General features: G+C 45.1%; 17 non-coding genes across 17 annotated transcripts; all 17 read right to left on the reverse strand.

The window, feature by feature from the left end:
- Positions 1–307: 307 nt before the first annotated feature.
- Positions 308–498, reverse strand: LOC141186763 (U2 spliceosomal RNA). The gene has a single exon (XR_012261011.1). It is a non-coding gene; the product is annotated as a U2 spliceosomal RNA (small nuclear RNA).
- Positions 499–1,619: 1,121 nt separating this feature from the next.
- LOC141190906 (U2 spliceosomal RNA) lies at positions 1,620–1,810 on the reverse strand. The gene has a single exon (XR_012264916.1). It is a non-coding gene; the product is annotated as a U2 spliceosomal RNA (small nuclear RNA).
- Positions 1,811–2,930: 1,120 nt separating this feature from the next.
- On the reverse strand, positions 2,931–3,121 carry LOC141190907 (U2 spliceosomal RNA). The gene has a single exon (XR_012264917.1). It is a non-coding gene; the product is annotated as a U2 spliceosomal RNA (small nuclear RNA).
- A 1,121-nt stretch (positions 3,122–4,242) lies between these two features.
- Positions 4,243–4,433, reverse strand: LOC141190908 (U2 spliceosomal RNA). Its single transcript, XR_012264918.1, has one exon. It is a non-coding gene; the product is annotated as a U2 spliceosomal RNA (small nuclear RNA).
- A 1,121-nt stretch (positions 4,434–5,554) lies between these two features.
- Positions 5,555–5,745, reverse strand: LOC141190909 (U2 spliceosomal RNA). Its single transcript, XR_012264919.1, has one exon. It is a non-coding gene; the product is annotated as a U2 spliceosomal RNA (small nuclear RNA).
- Positions 5,746–6,866: 1,121 nt separating this feature from the next.
- On the reverse strand, positions 6,867–7,057 carry LOC141190911 (U2 spliceosomal RNA). The gene has a single exon (XR_012264921.1). It is a non-coding gene; the product is annotated as a U2 spliceosomal RNA (small nuclear RNA).
- Positions 7,058–8,181: 1,124 nt separating this feature from the next.
- On the reverse strand, positions 8,182–8,372 carry LOC141190912 (U2 spliceosomal RNA). The gene has a single exon (XR_012264922.1). It is a non-coding gene; the product is annotated as a U2 spliceosomal RNA (small nuclear RNA).
- Positions 8,373–9,495: 1,123 nt separating this feature from the next.
- Positions 9,496–9,686, reverse strand: LOC141190913 (U2 spliceosomal RNA). Its single transcript, XR_012264923.1, has one exon. It is a non-coding gene; the product is annotated as a U2 spliceosomal RNA (small nuclear RNA).
- Positions 9,687–10,808: 1,122 nt separating this feature from the next.
- LOC141190914 (U2 spliceosomal RNA) lies at positions 10,809–10,999 on the reverse strand. Its single transcript, XR_012264924.1, has one exon. It is a non-coding gene; the product is annotated as a U2 spliceosomal RNA (small nuclear RNA).
- A 1,124-nt stretch (positions 11,000–12,123) lies between these two features.
- LOC141185227 (U2 spliceosomal RNA) lies at positions 12,124–12,314 on the reverse strand. Its single transcript, XR_012259909.1, has one exon. It is a non-coding gene; the product is annotated as a U2 spliceosomal RNA (small nuclear RNA).
- A 1,120-nt stretch (positions 12,315–13,434) lies between these two features.
- On the reverse strand, positions 13,435–13,625 carry LOC141190915 (U2 spliceosomal RNA). The gene has a single exon (XR_012264925.1). It is a non-coding gene; the product is annotated as a U2 spliceosomal RNA (small nuclear RNA).
- A 1,120-nt stretch (positions 13,626–14,745) lies between these two features.
- Positions 14,746–14,936, reverse strand: LOC141191340 (U2 spliceosomal RNA). Its single transcript, XR_012265337.1, has one exon. It is a non-coding gene; the product is annotated as a U2 spliceosomal RNA (small nuclear RNA).
- Positions 14,937–16,053: 1,117 nt separating this feature from the next.
- On the reverse strand, positions 16,054–16,244 carry LOC141190917 (U2 spliceosomal RNA). The gene has a single exon (XR_012264927.1). It is a non-coding gene; the product is annotated as a U2 spliceosomal RNA (small nuclear RNA).
- A 1,120-nt stretch (positions 16,245–17,364) lies between these two features.
- Positions 17,365–17,555, reverse strand: LOC141184960 (U2 spliceosomal RNA). Its single transcript, XR_012259666.1, has one exon. It is a non-coding gene; the product is annotated as a U2 spliceosomal RNA (small nuclear RNA).
- Positions 17,556–18,676: 1,121 nt separating this feature from the next.
- LOC141190918 (U2 spliceosomal RNA) lies at positions 18,677–18,867 on the reverse strand. Its single transcript, XR_012264928.1, has one exon. It is a non-coding gene; the product is annotated as a U2 spliceosomal RNA (small nuclear RNA).
- A 1,119-nt stretch (positions 18,868–19,986) lies between these two features.
- LOC141186346 (U2 spliceosomal RNA) lies at positions 19,987–20,177 on the reverse strand. The gene has a single exon (XR_012260634.1). It is a non-coding gene; the product is annotated as a U2 spliceosomal RNA (small nuclear RNA).
- Positions 20,178–21,297: 1,120 nt separating this feature from the next.
- On the reverse strand, positions 21,298–21,488 carry LOC141190919 (U2 spliceosomal RNA). The gene has a single exon (XR_012264929.1). It is a non-coding gene; the product is annotated as a U2 spliceosomal RNA (small nuclear RNA).
- Between the last annotated feature and the right edge of the window lie 948 nt (positions 21,489–22,436).

Here is a 22,436-nt window from a genome sequence, read left to right on the forward strand (position 1 = left end):
CCTGTAGTTATTTAGGTGAAAGCTCCAAAATGCTTGCCTAATATGTCTGTTTATCCAAAAGGAAGTATAGAGGGAGAGCTAGATAGATAGCATTGCATTACATTACATTACATGGCAATGCAATGCACAGTTGCTGAAGTTGAACCAAAATGAGCTTGTCATCTGGCTTCTGCAACTTTTAACATGAAAAATCCAATGAGGAGAAGAAAAGCAAAGCCAAAGAGTCCATCCCAAAATCCGACAAACAAGCAAAATGAACAAAAAGCATAGAATTCAATTCTTTCTGATTTTAGAAACTGCATTAAAGAAGGGGTGCACCGGTCCTGGAGATACTGCAATACCAGGTCAATGCGTGGAGTGGACAGAGCAAGCTCTTTTTCCATCTCCCTGTTCTAAAAATCCATTTAATATATGGTCCCCAGATAGGGGACATATCAGATATTAAACTGATAAGAACAGATACTACACTTGATCTTAGCCAAAAGGCCGAGAAGCGATAACCAGAATTGGTTTCCGACTACGGTGCCACCCAAGGATTCTGAAAAGTCCATTTGTGGAGATGGCCTCCTGGACTCCCGTTAAGAAGACATGCTGTCAACCTCTAGATCCCTCACATGCCTGCACTTTTCGGCTTGCTGCTGCTGCAATCCACGCGTTTTAGATCTGCATAACTCCACCTCTTTTAGCACAGTACCCTCAACCCCCGGCTGTTCCCACCCGCCTCAACACCGTTGGAAGGGAGGAGAACCAATTAAGGCGGGGGGGGGGGTGGAACGAGCAGCTGTCTACCCTTAGCAGGAGGGTTGCTGATTAATTACCTCTCCTGCTGCTGCTGCTGCTGGCTGTCCAGCAGCAGACTGAAGGTGGCTGCTGCTGTGCGCAGGTATATAAAGGCTCAGAGCCTATTATGACACGCGCAGCCAGCGTTCCATTGCCACATTCCGTCTACTGCAGGCGGGATACCTGGATGGCTGAATGTCACTGAGAAGCTCACAGAGACCGCCATAAGCAACAGTTTAAAAGAATGCCACAGACTAATCAACCAAACTTTTTGGGTTGGTTTCTCTTTTATAGTCTGCAGGCATTAAATGAAAGAAGTCAGTGTTCCAGCAGAGGGAGACAACGTTTCAGAAAAGGCATTGTAGCAAACCAAAAAAGAAATTTTAAGCGCAGCAGAGTAACCAGCTCACATACCTGTTAGCTCAGGTGAGTTTAAAAGGCTGCTGTTGATAACAAGGGCATTTGCTAAATAGATGGTGTGTGTGCAACAATATACTGAAAGGTCAATTATATTGTGCAGCTTATCTCACCACCTGTAGTTATTTAGGTGAAAGCTCCAAAATGCTTGCCTAATATGTCTGTTTATCCAAAAGGAAGTATAGAGGGAGAGCTAGATAGATAGCATTGCATTACATTACATTACATGGCAATGCAATGCACAGTTGCTGAAGTTGAACCAAAATGAGCTTGTCATCTGGCTTCTGCAACTTTTAACATGAAAAATCCAATGAGGAGAAGAAAAGCAAAGCCAAAGAGTCCATCCCAAAATCCGACAAACAAGCAAAATGAACAAAAAGCATTGAATTCAATTCTTTCTGATTTTAGAAACTGCATTAAAGAAGGGGTGCACCGGTCCTGGAGATACTGCAATACCAGGTCAATGCGTGGAGTGGACAGAGCAAGCTCTTTTTCCATCTCCCTGTTCTAAAAATCCATTTAATATATGGTCCCCAGATAGGGGACGTATCAGATATTAAACTGATAAGAACAGATACTACACTTGATCTTAGCCAAAAGGCCGAGAAGCGATAACCAGAATTGGTTTCCGACTACGGTGCCACCCAAGGATTCTGAAAAGTCCATTTGTGGAGATGGCCACCTGGACTCCCGTTAAGAAGACATGCTGTCAACCTCTAGATCCCTCACATGCCTGCACTTTTCGGCTTGCTGCTGCTGCAATCCACGCGTTTTAGATCTGCATAACTCCACCTCTTTTAGCACAGTACCCTCAACCCCCGGCTGTTCCCACCCGCCTCAACACCGTTGGAAGGGAGGAGAACCAATTAAGGCGGGGGGGGGGTGGAACGAGCAGCTGTCTACCCTTAGCAGGAGGGTTGCTGATTAATTACCTCTCCTGCTGCTGCTGCTGCTGGCTGTCCAGCAGCAGACTGAAGGTGGCTGCTGCTGTGCGCAGGTATATAAAGGCTCAGAGCCTATTATGACACGCGCAGCCAGCGTTCCATTGCCACATTCCGTCTACTGCAGGCGGGATACCTGGATGGCTGAATGTCACTGAGAAGCTCACAGAGACCGCCATAAGCAACAGTTTAAAAGAATGCCACAGACTAATCAGCCAAACTTTTTGGGTTGGTTTCTCTTTTATAGTCTGCAGGCATTAAATGAAAGAAGTCAGTGTTCCAGCAGAGGGAGACAACGTTTCAGAAAAGGCATTGTAGCAAACCAAAAAAGAAATTTTAAGCGCAGCAGAGTAACCAGCTCACATACCTGTTAGCTCAGGTGAGTTTAAAAGGCTGCTGTTGATAACAAGGGCATTTGCTAAATAGATGGTGTGTGTGCAACAATATACTGAAAGGTCAATTATATTGTGCAGCTTATCTCACCACCTGTAGTTATTTAGGTGAAAGCTCCAAAATGCTTGCCTAATATGTCTGTTTATCCAAAAGGAAGTATAGAGGGAGAGCTAGATAGATAGCATTGCATTACATTACATTACATGGCAATGCAATGCACAGTTGCTGAAGTTGAACCAAAATGAGCTTGTCATCTGGCTTCTGCAACTTTTAACATGAAAAATCCAATGAGGAGAAGAAAAGCAAAGCCAAAGAGTCCATCCCAAAATCCGACAAACAAGCAAAATGAACAAAAAGCATTGAATTCAATTCTTTCTGATTTTAGAAACTGCATTAAAGAAGGGGTGCACCGGTCCTGGAGATACTGCAATACCAGGTCAATGCGTGGAGTGGACAGAGCAAGCTCTTTTTCCATCTCCCTGTTCTAAAAATCCATTTAATATATGGTCCCCAGATAGGGGACGTATCAGATATTAAACTGATAAGAACAGATACTACACTTGATCTTAGCCAAAAGGCCGAGAAGCGATAACCAGAATTGGTTTCCGACTACGGTGCCACCCAAGGATTCTGAAAAGTCCATTTGTGGAGATGGCCACCTGGACTCCCGTTAAGAAGACATGCTGTCAACCTCTAGATCCCTCACATGCCTGCACTTTTCGGCTTGCTGCTGCTGCAATCCACGCGTTTTAGATCTTCATAACTCCACCTCTTTTAGCACAGTACCCTCAACCCCCGGCTGTTCCCACCCGCCTCAACACCGTTGGAAGGGAGGAGAACCAATTAAGGCGGGGGGGGGGGTGGAACGAGCAGCTGTCTACCCTTAGCAGGAGGGTTGCTGATTAATTACCTCTCCTGCTGCTGCTGCTGCTGGCTGTCCAGCAGCAGACTGAAGGTGGCTGCTGCTGTGTGCAGGTATATAAAGGCTCAGAGCCTATTATGACACGCGCAGCCAGCGTTCCATTGCCACATTCCGTCTACTGCAGGCGGGATACCTGGATGGCTGAATGTCAATGAGAAGCTCACAGAGACCGCCATAAGCAACAGTTTAAAAGAATGCCACAGACTAATCAACCAAACTTTTTGGGTTGGTTTCTCTTTTATAGTCTGCAGGCATTAAATGAAAGAAGTCAGTGTTCCAGCAGAGGGAGACAACGTTTCAGAAAAGGCATTGTAGCAAACCAAAAAAGAAATTTTAAGCGCAGCAGAGTAACCAGCTCACATACCTGTTAGCTCAGGTGAGTTTAAAAGGCTGCTGTTGATAACAAGGGCATTTGCTAAATAGATGGTGTGTGTGCAACAATATACTGAAAGGTCAATTATATTGTGCAGCTTATCTCACCACCTGTAGTTATTTAGGTGAAAGCTCCAAAATGCTTGCCTAATATGTCTGTTTATCCAAAAGGAAGTATAGAGGGAGAGCTAGATAGATAGCATTGCATTACATTACATTACATGGCAATGCAATGCACAGTTGCTGAAGTTGAACCAAAATGAGCTTGTCATCTGGCTTCTGCAACTTTTAACATGAAAAATCCAATGAGGAGAAGAAAAGCAAAGCCAAAGAGTCCATCCCAAAATCCGACAAACAAGCAAAATGAACAAAAAGCATTGAATTCAATTCTTTCTGATTTTAGAAACTGCATTAAAGAAGGGGTGCACCGGTCCTGGAGATACTGCAATACCAGGTCAATGCGTGGAGTGGACAGAGCAAGCTCTTTTTCCATCTCCCTGTTCTAAAAATCCATTTAATATATGGTCCCCAGATAGGGGACGTATCAGATATTAAACTGATAAGAACAGATACTACACTTGATCTTAGCCAAAAGGCCGAGAAGCGATAACCAGAATTGGTTTCCGAATACGGTGCCACCCAAGGATTCTGAAAAGTCCATTTGTGGAGATGGCCTCCTGGACTCCCGTTAAGAAGACATGCTGTCAACCTCTAGATCCCTCACATGCCTGCACTTTTCGGCTTGCTGCTGCTGCAATCCACGCGTTTTAGATCTGCATAACTCCACCTCTTTTAGCACAGTACCCTCAACCCCCGGCTGTTCCCACCCGCCTCAACACCGTTGGAAGGGAGGAGAACCAATTAAGGCGGGGGGGGGGGTGGAACGAGCAGCTGTCTACCCTTAGCAGGAGGGTTGCTGATTAATTACCTCTCCTGCTGCTGCTGCTGCTGGCTGTCCAGCAGCAGACTGAAGGTGGCTGCTGCTGTGCGCAGGTATATAAAGGCTCAGAGCCTATTATGACACGCGCAGCCAGCGTTCCATTGCCACATTCCGTCTACTGCAGGCGGGATACCTGGATGGCTGAATGTCACTGAGAAGCTCACAGAGACCGCCATAAGCAACAGTTTAAAAGAATGCCACAGACTAATCAACCAAACTTTTTGGGTTGGTTTCTCTTTTATAGTCTGCAGGCATTAAATGAAAGAAGTCAGTGTTCCAGCAGAGGGAGACAACGTTTCAGAAAAGGCATTGTAGCAAACCAAAAAAGAAATTTTAAGCGCAGCAGAGTAACCAGCTCACATACCTGTTAGCTCAGGTGAGTTTAAAAGGCTGCTGTTGATAACAAGGGCATTTGCTAAATAGATGGTGTGTGTGCAACAATATACTGAAAGGTCAATTATATTGTGCAGCTTATCTCACCACCTGTAGTTATTTAGGTGAAAGCTCCAAAATGCTTGCCTAATATGTCTGTTTATCCAAAAGGAAGTATAGAGGGAGAGCTAGATAGATAGCATTGCATTACATTACATTACATGGCAATGCAATGCACAGTTGCTGAAGTTGAACCAAAATGAGCTTGTCATCTGGCTTCTGCAACTTTTAACATGAAAAATCCAATGAGGAGAAGAAAAGCAAAGCCAAAGAGTCCATCCCAAAATCCGACAAACAAGCAAAATGAACAAAAAGCATTGAATTCAATTCTTTCTGATTTTAGAAACTGCATTAAAGAAGGGGTGCACCGGTCCTGGAGATACTGCAATACCAGGTCAATGCGTGGAGTGGACAGAGCAAGCTCTTTTTCCATCTCCCTGTTCTAAAAATCCATTTAATATATGGTCCCCAGATAGGGGACGTATCAGATATTAAACTGATAAGAACAGATACTACACTTGATCTTAGCCAAAAGGCCGAGAAGCGATAACCAGAATTGGTTTCCGACTACGGTGCCACCCAAGGATTCTGAAAAGTCCATTTGTGGAGATGGCCACCTGGACTCCCGTTAAGAAGACATGCTGTCAACCTCTAGATCCCTCACATGCCTGCACTTTTCGGCTTGCTGCTGCTGCAATCCACGCGTTTTAGATCTGCATAACTCCACCTCTTTTAGCACAGTACCCTCAACCCCCGGCTGTTCCCACCCGCCTCAACACCGTTGGAAGGGAGGAGAACCAATTAAGGCGGGGGGGGGGGTGGAACGAGCAGCTGTCTACCCTTAGCAGGAGGGTTGCTGATTAATTACCTCTCCTGCTGCTGCTGCTGCTGGCTGTCCAGCAGCAGACTGAAGGTGGCTGCTGCTGTGCGCAGGTATATAAAGACTCAGAGCCTATTATGACACGCGCAGCCAGCGTTCCATTGCCACATTCCGTCTAGTGCAGGCGGGATACCTGGATGGCTGAATGTCACTGAGAAGCTCACAGAGACCGCCATAAGCAACAGTTTAAAAGAATGCCACAGACTAATCAACCAAACTTTTTGGGTTGGTTTCTCTTTTATAGTCTGCAGGCATTAAATGAAAGAAGTCAGTGTTCCAGCAGAGGGAGACAACGTTTCAGAAAAGGCATTGTAGCAAACCAAAAAAGAAATTTTAAGCGCAGCAGAGTAACCAGCTCACATACCTGTTAGCTCAGGTGAGTTTAAAAGGCTGCTGTTGATAACAAGGGCATTTGCTAAATAGATGGTGTGTGTGCAACAATATACTGAAAGGTCAATTATATTGTGCAGCTTATCTCACCACCTGTAGTTATTTAGGTGAAAGCTCCAAAATGCTTGCCTAATATGTCTGTTTATCCAAAAGGAAGTATAGAGGGAGAGCTAGATAGATAGCATTGCATTACATTACATTACATGGCAATGCAATGCACAGTTGCTGAAGTTGAACCAAAATGAGCTTGTCATCTGGCTTCTGCAACTTTTAACATGAAAAATCCAATGAGGAGAAGAAAAGCAAAGCCAAAGAGTCCATCCCAAAATCCGACAAACAAGCAAAATGAACAAAAAGCATTGAATTCAATTCTTTCTGATTTTAGAAACTGCATTAAAGAAGGGGTGCACCGGTCCTGGAGATACTGCAATACCAGGTCAATGCGTGGAGTGGACAGAGCAAGCTCTTTTTCCATCTCCCTGTTCTAAAAATCCATTTAATATATGGTCCCCAGATAGGGGACGTATCAGATATTAAACTGATAAGAACAGATACTACACTTGATCTTAGCCAAAAGGCCGAGAAGCGATAACCAGAATTGGTTTCCGACTACGGTGCCACCCAAGGATTCTGAAAAGTCCATTTGTGGAGATGGCCTCCTGGACTCCCGTTAAGAAGACATGCTGTCAACCTCTAGATCCCTCACATGCCTGCACTTTTCGGCTTGCTGCTGCTGCAATCCACGCGTTTTAGATCTGCATAACTCCACCTCTTTTAGCACAGTACCCTCAACCCCCGGCTGTTCCCACCCGCCTCAACACCGTTGGAAGGGAGGAGAACCAATTAAGGCGGGGGGGGGGGGGGTGGAACGAGCAGCTGTCTACCCTTAGCAGGAGGGTTGCTGATTAATTACCTCTCCTGCTGCTGCTGCTGCTGGCTGTCCAGCAGCAGACTGAAGGTGGCTGCTGCTGTGCGCAGGTATATAAAGGCTCAGAGCCTATTATGACACGCGCAGCCAGCGTTCCATTGCCACATTCCGTCTAGTGCAGGCGGGATACCTGGATGGCTGAATGTCACTGAGAAGCTCACAGAGACCGCCATAAGCAACAGTTTAAAAGAATGCCACAGACTAATCAACCAAACTTTTTGGGTTGGTTTCTCTTTTATAGTCTGCAGGCATTAAATGAAAGAAGTCAGTGTTCCAGCAGAGGGAGACAACGTTTCAGAAAAGGCATTGTAGCAAACCAAAAAAGAAATTTTAAGCGCAGCAGAGTAACCAGCTCACATACCTGTTAGCTCAGGTGAGTTTAAAAGGCTGCTGTTGATAACAAGGGCATTTGCTAAATAGATGGTGTGTGTGCAACAATATACTGAAAGGTCAATTATATTGTGCAGCTTATCTCACCACCTGTAGTTATTTAGGTGAAAGCTCCAAAATGCTTGCCTAATATGTCTGTTTATCCAAAAGGAAGTATAGAGGGAGAGCTAGATAGATAGCATTGCATTACATTACATTACATGGCAATGCAATGCACAGTTGCTGAAGTTGAACCAAAATGAGCTTGTCATCTGGCTTCTGCAACTTTTAACATGAAAAATCCAATGAGGAGAAGAAAAGCAAAGCCAAAGAGTCCATCCCAAAATCCGACAAACAAGCAAAATGAACAAAAAGCATTGAATTCAATTCTTTCTGATTTTAGAAACTGCATTAAAGAAGGGGTGCACCGGTCCTGGAGATACTGCAATACCAGGTCAATGCGTGGAGTGGACAGAGCAAGCTCTTTTTCCATCTCCCTGTTCTAAAAATCCATTTAATATATGGTCCCCAGATAGGGGACGTATCAGATATTAAACTGATAAGAACAGATACTACACTTGATCTTAGCCAAAAGGCCGAGAAGCGATAACCAGAATTGGTTTCCGACTACGGTGCCACCCAAGGATTCTGAAAAGTCCATTTGTGGAGATGGCCTCCTGGACTCCCGTTAAGAAGACATGCTGTCAACCTCTAGATCCCTCACATGCCTGCACTTTTCGGCTTGCTGCTGCTGCAATCCACGCGTTTTAGATCTGCATAACTCCACCTCTTTTAGCACAGTACCCTCAACCCCCGGCTGTTCCCACCCGCCTCAACACCGTTGGAAGGGAGGAGAACCAATTAAGGCGGGGGGGGGGGGGTGGAACGAGCAGCTGTCTACCCTTAGCAGGAGGGTTGCTGATTAATTACCTCTCCTGCTGCTGCTGCTGCTGGCTGTCCAGCAGCAGACTGAAGGTGGCTGCTGCTGTGCGCAGGTATATAAAGGCTCAGAGCCTATTATGACACGCGCAGCCAGCGTTCCATTGCCACATTCCGTCTACTGCAGGCGGGATACCTGGATGGCTGAATGTCACTGAGAAGCTCACAGAGACCGCCATAAGCAACAGTTTAAAAGAATGCCACAGACTAATCAACCAAACTTTTTGGGTTGGTTTCTCTTTTATAGTCTGCAGGCATTAAATGAAAGAAGTCAGTGTTCCAGCAGAGGGAGACAACGTTTCAGAAAAGGCATTGTAGCAAACCAAAAAAGAAATTTTAAGCGCAGCAGAGTAACCAGCTCACATACCTGTTAGCTCAGGTGAGTTTAAAAGGCTGCTGTTGATAACAAGGGCATTTGCTAAATAGATGGTGTGTGTGCAACAATATACTGAAAGGTCAATTATATTGTGCAGCTTATCTCACCACCTGTAGTTATTTAGGTGAAAGCTCCAAAATGCTTGCCTAATATGTCTGTTTATCCAAAAGGAAGTATAGAGGGAGAGCTAGATAGATAGCATTGCATTACATTACATTACATGGCAATGCAATGCACAGTTGCTGAAGTTGAACCAAAATGAGCTTGTCATCTGGCTTCTGCAACTTTTAACATGAAAAATCCAATGAGGAGAAGAAAAGCAAAGCCAAAGAGTCCATCCCAAAATCCGACAAACAAGCAAAATGAACAAAAAGCATTGAATTCAATTCTTTCTGATTTTAGAAACTGCATTAAAGAAGGGGTGCACCGGTCCTGGAGATACTGCAATACCAGGTCAATGCGTGGAGTGGACAGAGCAAGCTCTTTTTCCATCTCCCTGTTCTAAAAATCCATTTAATATATGGTCCCCAGATAGGGGACGTATCAGATATTAAACTGATAAGAACAGATACTACACTTGATCTTAGCCAAAAGGCCGAGAAGCGATAACCAGAATTGGTTTCCGACTACGGTGCCACCCAAGGATTCTGAAAAGTCCATTTGTGGAGATGGCCACCTGGACTCCCGTTAAGAAGACATGCTGTCAACCTCTAGATCCCTCACATGCCTGCACTTTTCGGCTTGCTGCTGCTGCAATCCACGCGTTTTAGATCTGCATAACTCCACCTCTTTTAGCACAGTACCCTCAACCCCCGGCTGTTCCCACCCGCCTCAACACCGTTGGAAGGGAGGAGAACCAATTAAGGCGGGGGGGGGGGGTGGAACGAGCAGCTGTCTACCCTTAGCAGGAGGGTTGCTGATTAATTACCTCTCCTGCTGCTGCTGCTGCTGGCTGTCCAGCAGCAGACTGAAGGTGGCTGCTGCTGTGCGCAGGTATATAAAGGCTCAGAGCCTATTATGACACGCGCAGCCAGCGTTCCATTGCCACATTCCGTCTACTGCAGGCGGGATACCTGGATGGCTGAATGTCACTGAGAAGCTCACAGAGACCGCCATAAGCAACAGTTTAAAACAATGCCACAGACTAATCAACCAAACTTTTTGGGTTGGTTTCTCTTTTATAGTCTGCAGGCATTAAATGAAAGAAGTCAGTGTTCCAGCAGAGGGAGACAACGTTTCAGAAAAGGCATTGTAGCAAACCAAAAAAGAAATTTTAAGCGCAGCAGAGTAACCAGCTCACATACCTGTTAGCTCAGGTGAGTTTAAAAGGCTGCTGTTGATAACAAGGGCATTTGCTAAATAGATGGTGTGTGTGCAACAATATACTGAAAGGTCAATTATATTGTGCAGCTTATCTCACCACCTGTAGTTATTTAGGTGAAAGCTCCAAAATGCTTGCCTAATATGTCTGTTTATCCAAAAGGAAGTATAGAGGGAGAGCTAGATAGATAGCATTGCATTACATTACATTACATGGCAATGCAATGCACAGTTGCTGAAGTTGAACCAAAATGAGCTTGTCATCTGGCTTCTGCAACTTTTAACATGAAAAATCCAATGAGGAGAAGAAAAGCAAAGCCAAAGAGTCCATCCCAAAATCCGACAAACAAGCAAAATGAACAAAAAGCATTGAATTTAATTCTTTCTGATTTTAGAAACTGCATTAAAGAAGGGGTGCACCGGTCCTGGAGATACTGCAATACCAGGTCAATGCGTGGAGTGGACAGAGCAAGCTCTTTTTCCATCTCCCTGTTCTAAAAATCCATTTAATATATGGTCCCCAGATAGGGGACGTATCAGATATTAAACTGATAAGAACAGATACTACACTTGATCTTAGCCAAAAGGCCGAGAAGCGATAACCAGAATTGGTTTCCGACTACGGTGCCACCCAAGGATTCTGAAAAGTCCATTTGTGGAGATGGCCACCTGGACTCCCGTTAAGAAGACATGCTGTCAACCTCTAGATCCCTCACATGCCTGCACTTTTCGGCTTGCTGCTGCTGCAATCCACGCGTTTTAGATCTGCATAACTCCACCTCTTTTAGCACAGTACCCTCAACCCCCGGCTGTTCCCACCCGCCTCAACACCGTTGGAAGGGAGGAGAACCAATTAAGGCGGGGGGGGGGGGGGTGGAACGAGCAGCTGTCTACCCTTAGCAGGAGGGTTGCTGATTAATTACCTCTCCTGCTGCTGCTGCTGCTGGCTGTCCAGCAGCAGACTGAAGGTGGCTGCTGCTGTGCGCAGGTATATAAAGGCTCAGAGCCTATTATGACACGCGCAGCCAGCGTTCCATTGCCACATTCCGTCTACTGCAGGCGGGATACCTGGATGGCTGAATGTCACTGAGAAGCTCACAGAGACCGCCATAAGCAACAGTTTAAAAGAATGCCACAGACTAATCAACCAAACTTTTTGGGTTGGTTTCTCTTTTATAGTCTGCAGGCATTAAATGAAAGAAGTCAGTGTTCCAGCAGAGGGAGACAACGTTTCAGAAAAGGCATTGTAGCAAACCAAAAAAGAAATTTTAAGCGCAGCAGAGTAACCAGCTCACATACCTGTTAGCTCAGGTGAGTTTAAAAGGCTGCTGTTGATAACAAGGGCATTTGCTAAATAGATGGTGTGTGTGCAACAATATACTGAAAGGTCAATTATATTGTGCAGCTTATCTCACCACCTGTAGTTATTTAGGTGAAAGCTCCAAAATGCTTGCCTAATATGTCTGTTTATCCAAAAGGAAGTATAGAGGGAGAGCTAGATAGATAGCATTGCATTACATTACATTACATGGCAATGCAATGCACAATTGCTGAAGTTGAACCAAAATGAGCTTGTCATCTGGCTTCTGCAACTTTTAACATGAAAAATCCAATGAGGAGAAGAAAAGCAAAGCCAAAGAGTCCATCCCAAAATCCGACAAACAAGCAAAATGAACAAAAAGCATTGAATTCAATTCTTTCTGATTTTAGAAACTGCATTAAAGAAGGGGTGCACCGGTCCTGGAGATACTGCAATACCAGGTCAATGCGTGGAGTGGACAGAGCAAGCTCTTTTTCCATCTCCCTGTTCTAAAAATCCATTTAATATATGGTCCCCAGATAGGGGACGTATCAGATATTAAACTGATAAGAACAGAGACTACACTTGATCTTAGCCAAAAGGCCGAGAAGCGATAACCAGAATTGGTTTCCGACTACGGTGCCACCCAAGGATTCTGAAAAGTCCATTTGTGGAGATGGCCTCCTGGACTCCCGTTAAGAAGACATGCTGTCAACCTCTAGATCCCTCACATGCCTGCACTTTTCGGCTTGCTGCTGCTGCAATCCACGCGTTTTAGATCTGCATAACTCCACCTCTTTTAGCACAGTACCCTCAACCCCCGGCTGTTCCCACCCGCCTCAACACCGTTGGAAGGGAGGAGAACCAATTAAGGCGGGGGGGGGGTGGAACGAGCAGCTGTCTACCCTTAGCAGGAGGGTTGCTGATTAATTACCTCTCCTGCTGCTGCTGCTGCTGGCTGTCCAGCAGCAGACTGAAGGTGGCTGCTGCTGTGCGCAGGTATATAAAGGCTCAGAGCCTATTATGACACGCGCAGCCAGCGTTCCATTGCCACATTCCGTCTACTGCAGGCGGGATACCTGGATGGCTGAATGTCACTGAGAAGCTCACAGAGACCGCCATAAGCAACAGTTTAAAAGAATGCCACAGACTAATCAACCAAACTTTTTGGGTTGGTTTCTCTTTTATAGTCTGCAGGCATTAAATGAAAGAAGTCAGTGTTCCAGCAGAGGGAGACAACGTTTCAGAAAAGGCATTGTAGCAAACCAAAAAAGAAATTTTAAGCGCAGCAGAGTAACCAGCTCACATACCTGTTAGCTCAGGTGAGTTTAAAAGGCTGCTGTTGATAACAAGGGCATTTGCTAAATAGATGGTGTGTGTGCAACAATATACTGAAAGGTCAATTATATTGTGCAGCTTATCTCACCACCTGTAGTTATTTAGGTGAAAGCTCCAAAATGCTTGCCTAATATGTCTGTTTATCCAAAAGGAAGTATAGAGGGAGAGCTAGATAGATAGCATTGCATTACATTACATTACATGGCAATGCAATGCACAGTTGCTGAAGTTGAACCAAAATGAGCTTGTCATCTGGCTTCTGCAACTTTTAACATGAAAAATCCAATGAGGAGAAGAAAAGCAAAGCCAAAGAGTCCATCCCAAAATCCGACAAACAAGCAAAATGAACAAAAAGCATTGAATTCAATTCTTTCTGATTTTAGAAACTGCATTAAAGAAGGGGTGCACCGGTCCTGGAGATACTGCAATACCAGGTCAATGCGTGGAGTGGACAGAGCAAGCTCTTTTTCCATCTCCCTGTTCTAAAAATCCATTTAATATATGGTCCCCAGATAGGGGACGTATCAGATATTAAACTGATAAGAACAGATACTACACTTGATCTTAGCCAAAAGGCCGAGAAGCGATAACCAGAATTGGTTTCCGACTACGGTGCCACCCAAGGATTCTGAAAAGTCCATTTGTGGAGATGGCCTCCTGGACTCCCGTTAAGAAGACATGCTGTCAACCTCTAGATCCCTCACATGCCTGCACTTTTCGGCTTGCTGCTGCTGCAATCCACGCGTTTTAGATCTGCATAACTCCACCTCTTTTAGCACAGTACCCTCAACCCCCGGCTGTTCCCACCCGCCTCAACACCGTTGGAAGGGAGGAGAACCAATTAAGGCGGGGGGGGGGTGGAACGAGCAGCTGTCTACCCTTAGCAGGAGGGTTGCTGATTAATTACCTCTCCTGCTGCTGCTGCTGCTGGCTGTCCAGCAGCAGACTGAAGGTGGCTGCTGCTGTGCTCAGGTATATAAAGGCTCAGAGCCTATTATGACACGCGCAGCCAGCGTTCCATTGCCACATTCCGTCTACTGCAGGCGGGATACCTGGATGGCTGAATGTCACTGAGAAGCTCACAGAGACCGCCATAAGCAACAGTTTAAAAGAATGCCACAGACTAATCAACCAAACTTTTTGGGTTGGTTTCTCTTTTATAGTCTGCAGGCATTAAATGAAAGAAGTCAGTGTTCCAGCAGAGGGAGACAACGTTTCAGAAAAGGCATTGTAGCAAACCAAAAAAGAAATTTTAAGCGCAGCAGAGTAACCAGCTCACATACCTGTTAGCTCAGGTGAGTTTAAAAGGCTGCTGTTGATAACAAGGGCATTTGCTAAATAGATGGTGTGTGTGCAACAATATACTGAAAGGTCAATTATATTGTGCAGCTTATCTCACCACCTGTAGTTATTTAGGTGAAAGCTCCAAAATGCTTGCCTAATATGTCTGTTTATCCAAAAGGAAGTATAGAGGGAGAGCTAGATAGATAGCATTGCATTACATTACATTACATGGCAATGCAATGCACAGTTGCTGAAGTTGAACCAAAATGAGCTTGTCATCTGGCTTCTGCAACTTTTAACATGAAAAATCCAATGAGGAGAAGAAAAGCAAAGCCAAAGAGTCCATCCCAAAATCCGACAAACAAGCAAAATGAACAAAAAGCATTGAATTCAATTCTTTCTGATTTTAGAAACTGCATTAAAGAAGGGGTGCACCGGTCCTGGAGATACTGCAATACCAGGTCAATGCGTGGAGTGGACAGAGCAAGCTCTTTTTCCATCTCCCTGTTCTAAAAATCCATTTAATATATGGTCCCCAGATAGGGGACGTATCAGATATTAAACTGATAAGAACAGATACTACACTTGATCTTAGCCAAAAGGCCGAGAAGCAATAACCAGAATTGGTTTCCGACTACGGTGCCACCCAAGGATTCTGAAAAGTCCATTTGTGGAGATGGCCACCTGGACTCCCGTTAAGAAGACATGCTGTCAACCTCTAGATCCCTCACATGCCTGCACTTTTCGGCTTGCTGCTGCTGCAATCCACGCGTTTTAGATCTGCATAACTCCACCTCTTTTAGCACAGTACCCTCAACCCCCGGCTGTTCCCACCCGCCTCAACACCGTTGGAAGGGAGGAGAACCAATTAAGGCGGGGGGGGGGTGGAACGAGCAGCTGTCTACCCTTAGCAGGAGGGTTGCTGATTAATTACCTCTCCTGCTGCTGCTGCTGGCTGTCCAGCAGCAGACTGAAGGTGGCTGCTGCTGTGCGCAGGTATATAAAGGCTCAGAGCCTATTATGACACGCGCAGCCAGCGTTCCATTGCCACATTCCGTCTACTGCAGGCGGGATACCTGGATGGCTGAATGTCACTGAGAAGCTCACAGAGACCGCCATAAGCAACAGTTTAAAAGAATGCCACAGACTAATCAACCAAACTTTTTGGGTTGGTTTCTCTTTTATAGTCTGCAGGCATTAAATGAAAGAAGTCAGTGTTCCAGCAGAGGGAGACAACGTTTCAGAAAAGGCATTGTAGCAAACCAAAAAAGAAATTTTAAGCGCAGCAGAGTAACCAGCTCACATACCTGTTAGCTCAGGTGAGTTTAAAAGGCTGCTGTTGATAACAAGGGCATTTGCTAAATAGATGGTGTGTGTGCAACAATATACTGAAAGGTCAATTATATTGTGCAGCTTATCTCACCACCTGTAGTTATTTAGGTGAAAGCTCCAAAATGCTTGCCTAATATGTCTGTTTATCCAAAAGGAAGTATAGAGGGAGAGCTAGATAGATAGCATTGCATTACATTACATTACATGGCAATGCAATGCACAGTTACTGAAGTTGAACCAAAATGAGCTTGTCATCTGGCTTCTGCAACTTTTAACATGAAAAATCCAATGAGGAGAAGAAAAGCAAAGCCAAAGAGTCCATCCCAAAATCCGACAAACAAGCAAAATGAACAAAAAGCATTGAATTCAATTCTTTCTGATTTTAGAAACTGCATTAAAGAAGGGGTGCACCGGTCCTGGAGATACTGCAATACCAGGTCAATGCGTGGAGTGGACAGAGCAAGCTCTTTTTCCATCTCCCTGTTCTAAAAATCCATTTAATATATGGTCCCCAGATAGGGGACGTATCAGATATTAAACTGATAAGAACAGATACTACACTTGATCTTAGCCAAAAGGCCGAGAAGCGATAACCAGAATTGGTTTCCGACTACGGTGCCACCCAAGGATTCTGAAAAGTCCATTTGTGGAGATGGCCACCTGGACTCCCGTTAAGAAGACATGCTGTCAACCTCTAGATCCCTCACATGCCTGCACTTTTCGGCTTGCTGCTGCTGCAATCCACGCGTTTTAGATCTGCATAACTCCACCTCTTTTAGCACAGTACCCTCAACCCCCGGCTGTTCCCACCCGCCTCAACACCGTTGGAAGGGAGGAGAACCAATTAAGGCGGGGGGGGGGTGGAACGAGCAGCTGTCTACCCTTAGCAGGAGGGTTGCTGATTAATTACCTCTCCTGCTGCTGCTGCTGCTGGCTGTCCAGCAGCAGACTGAAGGTGGCTGCTGCTGTGCGCAGGTATATTAAGGCTCAGAGCCTATTATGACACGCGCAGCCAGCGTTCCATTGCCACATTCCGTCTACTGCAGGCGGGATACCTGGATGGCTGAATGTCACTGAGAAGCTCACAGAGACCGCCATAAGCAACAGTTTAAAAGAATGCCACAGACTAATCAACCAAACTTTTTGGGTTGGTTTCTCTTTTATAGTCTGCAGGCATTAAATGAAAGAAGTCAGTGTTCCAGCAGAGGGAGACAACGTTTCAGAAAAGGCATTGTAGCAAACCAAAAAAGAAATTTTAAGCGCAGCAGAGTAACCAGCTCACATACCTGTTAGCTCAGGTGAGTTTAAAAGGCTGCTGTTGATAACAAGGGCATTTGCTAAATAGATGGTGTGTGTGCAACAATATACTGAAAGGTCAATTATATTGTGCAGCTTATCTCACCACCTGTAGTTATTTAGGTGAAAGCTCCAAAATGCTTGCCTAATATGTCTGTTTATCCAAAAGGAAGTATAGAGGGAGAGCTAGATAGATAGCATTGCATTACATTACATTACATGGCAATGCAATGCACAGTTGCTGAAGTTGAACCAAAATGAGCTTGTCATCTGGCTTCTGCAACTTTTAACATGAAAAATCCAATGAGGAGAAGAAAAGCAAAGCCAAAGAGTCCATCCCAAAATCCAACAAACAAGCAAAATGAACAAAAAGCATTGAATTCAATTCTTTCTGATTTTAGAAACTGCATTAAAGAAGGGGTGCACCGGTCCTGGAGATACTGCAATACCAGGTCAATGCGTGGAGTGGACAGAGCAAGCTCTTTTTCCATCTCCCTGTTCTAAAAATCCATTTAATATATGGTCCCCAGATAGGGGACGTATCAGATATTAAACTGATAAGAACAGATACAACACTTGATCTTAGCCAAAAGGCCGAGAAGCGATAACCAGAATTGGTTTCCGACTACGGTGCCACCCAAGGATTCTGAAAAGTCCATTTGTGGAGATGGCCACCTGGACTCCCGTTAAGAAGACATGCTGTCAACCTCTAGATCCCTCACATGCCTGCACTTTTCGGCTTGCTGCTGCTGCAATCCACGCGTTTTAGATCTGCATAACTCCACCTCTTTTAGCACAGTACCCTCAACCCCCGGCTGTTCCCACCCGCCTCAACAACGTTGGAAGGGAGGAGAACCAATTAAGGCGGGGGGGGGGGTGGAACGAGCAGCTGTCTACCCTTAGCAGGAGGGTTGCTGATTAATTACCTCTCCTGCTGCTGCTGCTGCTGGCTGTCCAGCAGCAGACTGAAGGTGGCTACTGCTGTGCGCAGGTATATAAAGGCTCAGAGCCTATTATGACATGCGCAGCCAGCGTTCCATTGCCACATTCCGTCTACTGCAGGCGGGATACCTGGATGGCTGAATGTCACTGAGAAGCTCACAGAGACCGCCATAAGCAACAGTTTAAAAGAATGCCACAGACTAATCAACCAAACTTTTTGGGTTGGTTTCTCTTTTATAGTCTGCAGGCATTAAATGAAAGAAGTCAGTGTTCCAGCAGAGGAAGACAACGTTTCAGAAAAGGCATTGTAGCAAACCAAAAAAGAAATTTTAAGCGCAGCAGAGTAACCAGCTCACATACCTGTTAGCTCAGGTGAGTTTAAAAGGCTGCTGTTGATAACAAGGGCATTTGCTAAATAGATGGTGTGTGTGCAACAATATACTGAAAGGTCAATTATATTGTGCAGCTTATCTCACCACCTGTAGTTATTTAGGTGAAAGCTCCAAAATGCTTGCCTAATATGTCTGTTTATCCAAAAGGAAGTATAGAGGGAGAGCTAGATAGATAGCATTGCATTACATTACATTACATGGCAATGCAATGCACAGTTGCTGAAGTTGAACCAAAATGAGCTTGTCATCTGGCTTCTGCAACTTTTAACATGAAAAATCCAATGAGGAGAAGAAAAGCAAAGCCAAAGAGTCCATCCCAAAATCCGACAAACAAGCAAAATGAACAAAAAGCATTGAATTCAATTCTTTCTGATTTTAGAAACTGCATTAAAGAAGGGGTGCACCGGTCCTGGAGATACTGCAATACCAGGTCAATGCGTGGAGTGGACAGAGCAAGCTCTTTTTCCATCTCCCTGTTCTAAAAATCCATTTAATATATGGTCCCCAGATAGGGGACGTATCAGATATTAAACTGATAAGAACAGATACTACACTTGATCTTAGCCAAAAGGCCGAGAAGCGATAACCAGAATTGGTTTCCGACTACGGTGCCACCCAAGGATTCTGAAAAGTCCATTTGTGGAGATGGCCACCTGGACTCCCGTTAAGAAGACATGCTGTCAACCTCTAGATCCCTCACATGCCTGCACTTTTCGGCTTGCTGCTGCTGCAATCCACGCGTTTTAGATCTGCATAACTCCACCTCTTTTAGCACAGTACCCTCAACCCCCGGCTGTTCCCACCCGCCTCAACACCGTTGGAAGGGAGGAGAACCAATTAAGGCGGGGGGGGGTGGAACGAGCAGCTGTCTACCCTTAGCATGAGGGTTGCTGATTAATTACCTCTCCTGCTGCTGCTGCTGCTGGCTGTCCAGCAGCAGACTGAAGGTGGCTGCTGCTGTGCGCAGGTATATAAAGGCTCAGAGCCTATTATGACACGCGCAGCCAGCGTTCCATTGCCACATTCCGTCTACTGCAGGCGGGATACCTGGATGGCTGAATGTCACTGAGAAGCTCACAGAGACCGCCATAAGCAACAGTTTAAAAGAATGCCACAGACTAATCAACCAAACTTTTTGGGTTGGTTTCTCTTTTATAGTCTGCAGGCATTAAATGAAAGAAGTCAGTGTTCCAGCAGAGGGAGACAACGTTTCAGAAAAGGCATTGTAGCAAACCAAAAAATAAATTTTAAGCGAAGCAGAGTAACCAGCTCACATACCTGTTAGCTCAGGTGAGTTTAAAAGGCTGCTGTTGATAACAAGGGCATTTGCTAAATAGATGGTGTGTGTGCAACAATATACTGAAAGGTCAATTATATTGTGCAGCTTATCTCACCACCTGTAGTTATTTAGGTGAAAGCTCCAAAATGCTTGCCTAATATGTCTGTTTATCCAAAAGGAAGTATAGAGGGAGAGCTAGATAGATAGCATTGCATTACATTACATTACATGGCAATGCAATGCACAGTTGCTGAAGTTGAACCAAAATGAGCTTGTCATCTGGCTTCTGCAACTTTTAACATGAAAAGTCCAATGAGGAGAAGAAAAGCAAAGCCAAAGAGTCCATCCCAAAATCCGACAAACAAGCAAAATGAACAAAAAGCATTGAATTCAATTCTTTCTGATTTTAGAAACTGCATTAAAGAAGGGGTGCACCGGTCCTGGAGATACTGCAATACCAGGTCAATGCGTGGAGTGGACAGAGCAAGCTCTTTTTCCATCTCCCTGTTCTAAAAATTCATTTAATATATGGTCCCCAGATAGGGGACGTATCAGATATTAAACTGATAAGAACAGATACTACACTTGATCTTAGCCAAAAGGCCGAGAAGCGATAACCAGAATTGGTTTCCGACTACGGTGCCACCCAAGGATTCTGAAAAGTCCATTTGTGGAGATGGCCACCTGGACTCCCGTTAAGAAGACATGCTGTCAACCTCTAGATCCCTCACATGCCTGCACTTTTCGGCTTGCTGCTGCTGCAATCAACGCGTTTTAGATCTGCATAACTCCACCTCTTTTAGCACAGTACCCTCAACCCCCGGCTGTTCCCACCCGCCTCAACACCGTTGGAAGGGAGGAGAACCAATTAAGGCGGGGGGGGGGTGGAACGAGCAGCTGTCTACCCTTAGCAGGAGGGTTGCTGATTAATTACCTCTCCTGCTGCTGCTGCTGCTGGCTGTCCAGCAGCAGACTGAAGGTGGCTGCTGCTGTGCGCAGGTATATAAAGGCTCAGAGCCTATTATGACACGCGCAGCCAGCGTTCCATTGCCACATTCCGTCTACTGCAGGCGGGATACCTGGATGGCTGAATGTCACTGAGAAGCTCACAGAGACCGCCATAAGCAACAGTTTAAAAGAATGCCACAGACTAATGAACCAAATTTTTTGGGTTGGTTTCTCTTTTATAGTCTGCAGGCATTAAATGAAAGAAGTCAGTGTTCCAGCAGAGGGAGACAACATTTCAGAAAAGGCATTGTAGCAAACCAAAAAAGAAATTTTAAGCGCAGCAGAGTAACCAGCTCACATACCTGTTAGCTCAGGTGAGTTTAAAAGGCTGCTGTTGATAACAAGGGCATTTGCTAAATAGATGGTGTGTGTGCAACAATATACTGAAAGGTCAATTATATTGTGCAGCTTATCTCACCACCTGTAGTTATTTAGGTGAAAGCTCCAAAATGCTTGCCTAATATGTCTGTTTATCCAAAAGGAAGTATAGAGGGAGAGCTAGATAGATAGCATTGCATTACATTACATTACATGGCAATGCAATGCACAGTTGCTGAAGTTGAACCAAAATGAGCTTGTCATCTGGCTTCTGCAACTTTTAACATGAAAAATCCAATGAGGAGAAGAAAAGCAAAGCCAAAGAGTCCATCCCAAAATCCGACAAACAAGCAAAATGAACAAAAAGCATTGAATTCAATTCTTTCTGATTTTAGAAACTGCATTAAAGAAGGGGTGCACCGGTCCTGGAGATACTGCAATACCAGGTCAATGCGTGGAGTGGACAGAGCAAGCTCTTTTTCCATCTCCCTGTTCTAAAAATCCATTTAATATATGGTCCCCAGATAGGGGACGTATCAGATATTAAACTGATAAGAACAGATACTACACTTGATCTTAGCCAAAAGGCCGAGAAGCGATAACCAGAATTGGTTTCCGACTACGGTGCCACCCAAGGATTCTGAAAAGTCCATTTGTGGAGATGGCCACCTGGACTCCCGTTAAGAAGACATGCTGTCAACCTCTAGATCCCTCACATGCCTGCACTTTTCGGCTTGCTGCTGCTGCAATCCACGCGTTTTAGATCTGCATAACTCCACCTCTTTTAGCACAGTACCCTCAACCCCCGGCTGTTCCCACCCGCCTCAACACCGTTGGAAGGGAGGAGAACCAATTAAGGCGGGGGGGGGGTGGAACGAGCAGCTGTCTACCCTTAGCAGGAGGGTTGCTGATTAATTACCTCTCCTGCTGCTGCTGCTGCTGGCTGTCCAGCAGCAGACTGAAGGTGGCTGCTGCTGTGCGCAGGTATATAAAGGCTCAGAGCCTATTATGACACGCGCAGCCAGCGTTCCATTGCCACATTCCGTCTACTGCAGGCGGGATACCTGGATGGCTGAATGTCACTGAGAAGCTCACAGAGACCGCCATAAGCAACAGTTTAAAAGAATGCCACAGACTAATCAACCAAACTTTTTGGGTTGGTTTCTCTTTTATAGTCTGCAGGCATTAAATGAAAGAAGTCAGTGTTCCAGCAGAGGGAGACAACGTTTCAGAAAAGGCATTGTAGCAAACCAAAAAAGAAATTTTAAGCGCAGCAGAGTAACCAGCTCACATACCTGTTAGCTCAGGTGAGTTTAAAAGGCTGCTGTTGATAACAAGGGCATTTGCTAAATAGATGGTGTGTGTGCAACAATATACTGAAAGGTCAATTATATTGTGCAGCTTATCTCACCACCTGTAGTTATTTAGGTGAAAGCTCCAAAATGCTTGCCTAATATGTCTGTTTATCCAAAAGGAAGTATAGAGGGAGAGCTAGATAGATAGCATTGCATTACATTACATTACATGGCAATGCAATGCACAGTTGCT

Source organism: Phyllobates terribilis, unplaced genomic scaffold (genome assembly GCF_046119375.1).
Source record: "Phyllobates terribilis strain yellow unplaced genomic scaffold, ASM4611937v1 Scaffold_40__1_contigs__length_11209783, whole genome shotgun sequence".
NCBI lineage: Eukaryota > Metazoa > Chordata > Amphibia > Anura > Dendrobatidae > Phyllobates > Phyllobates terribilis.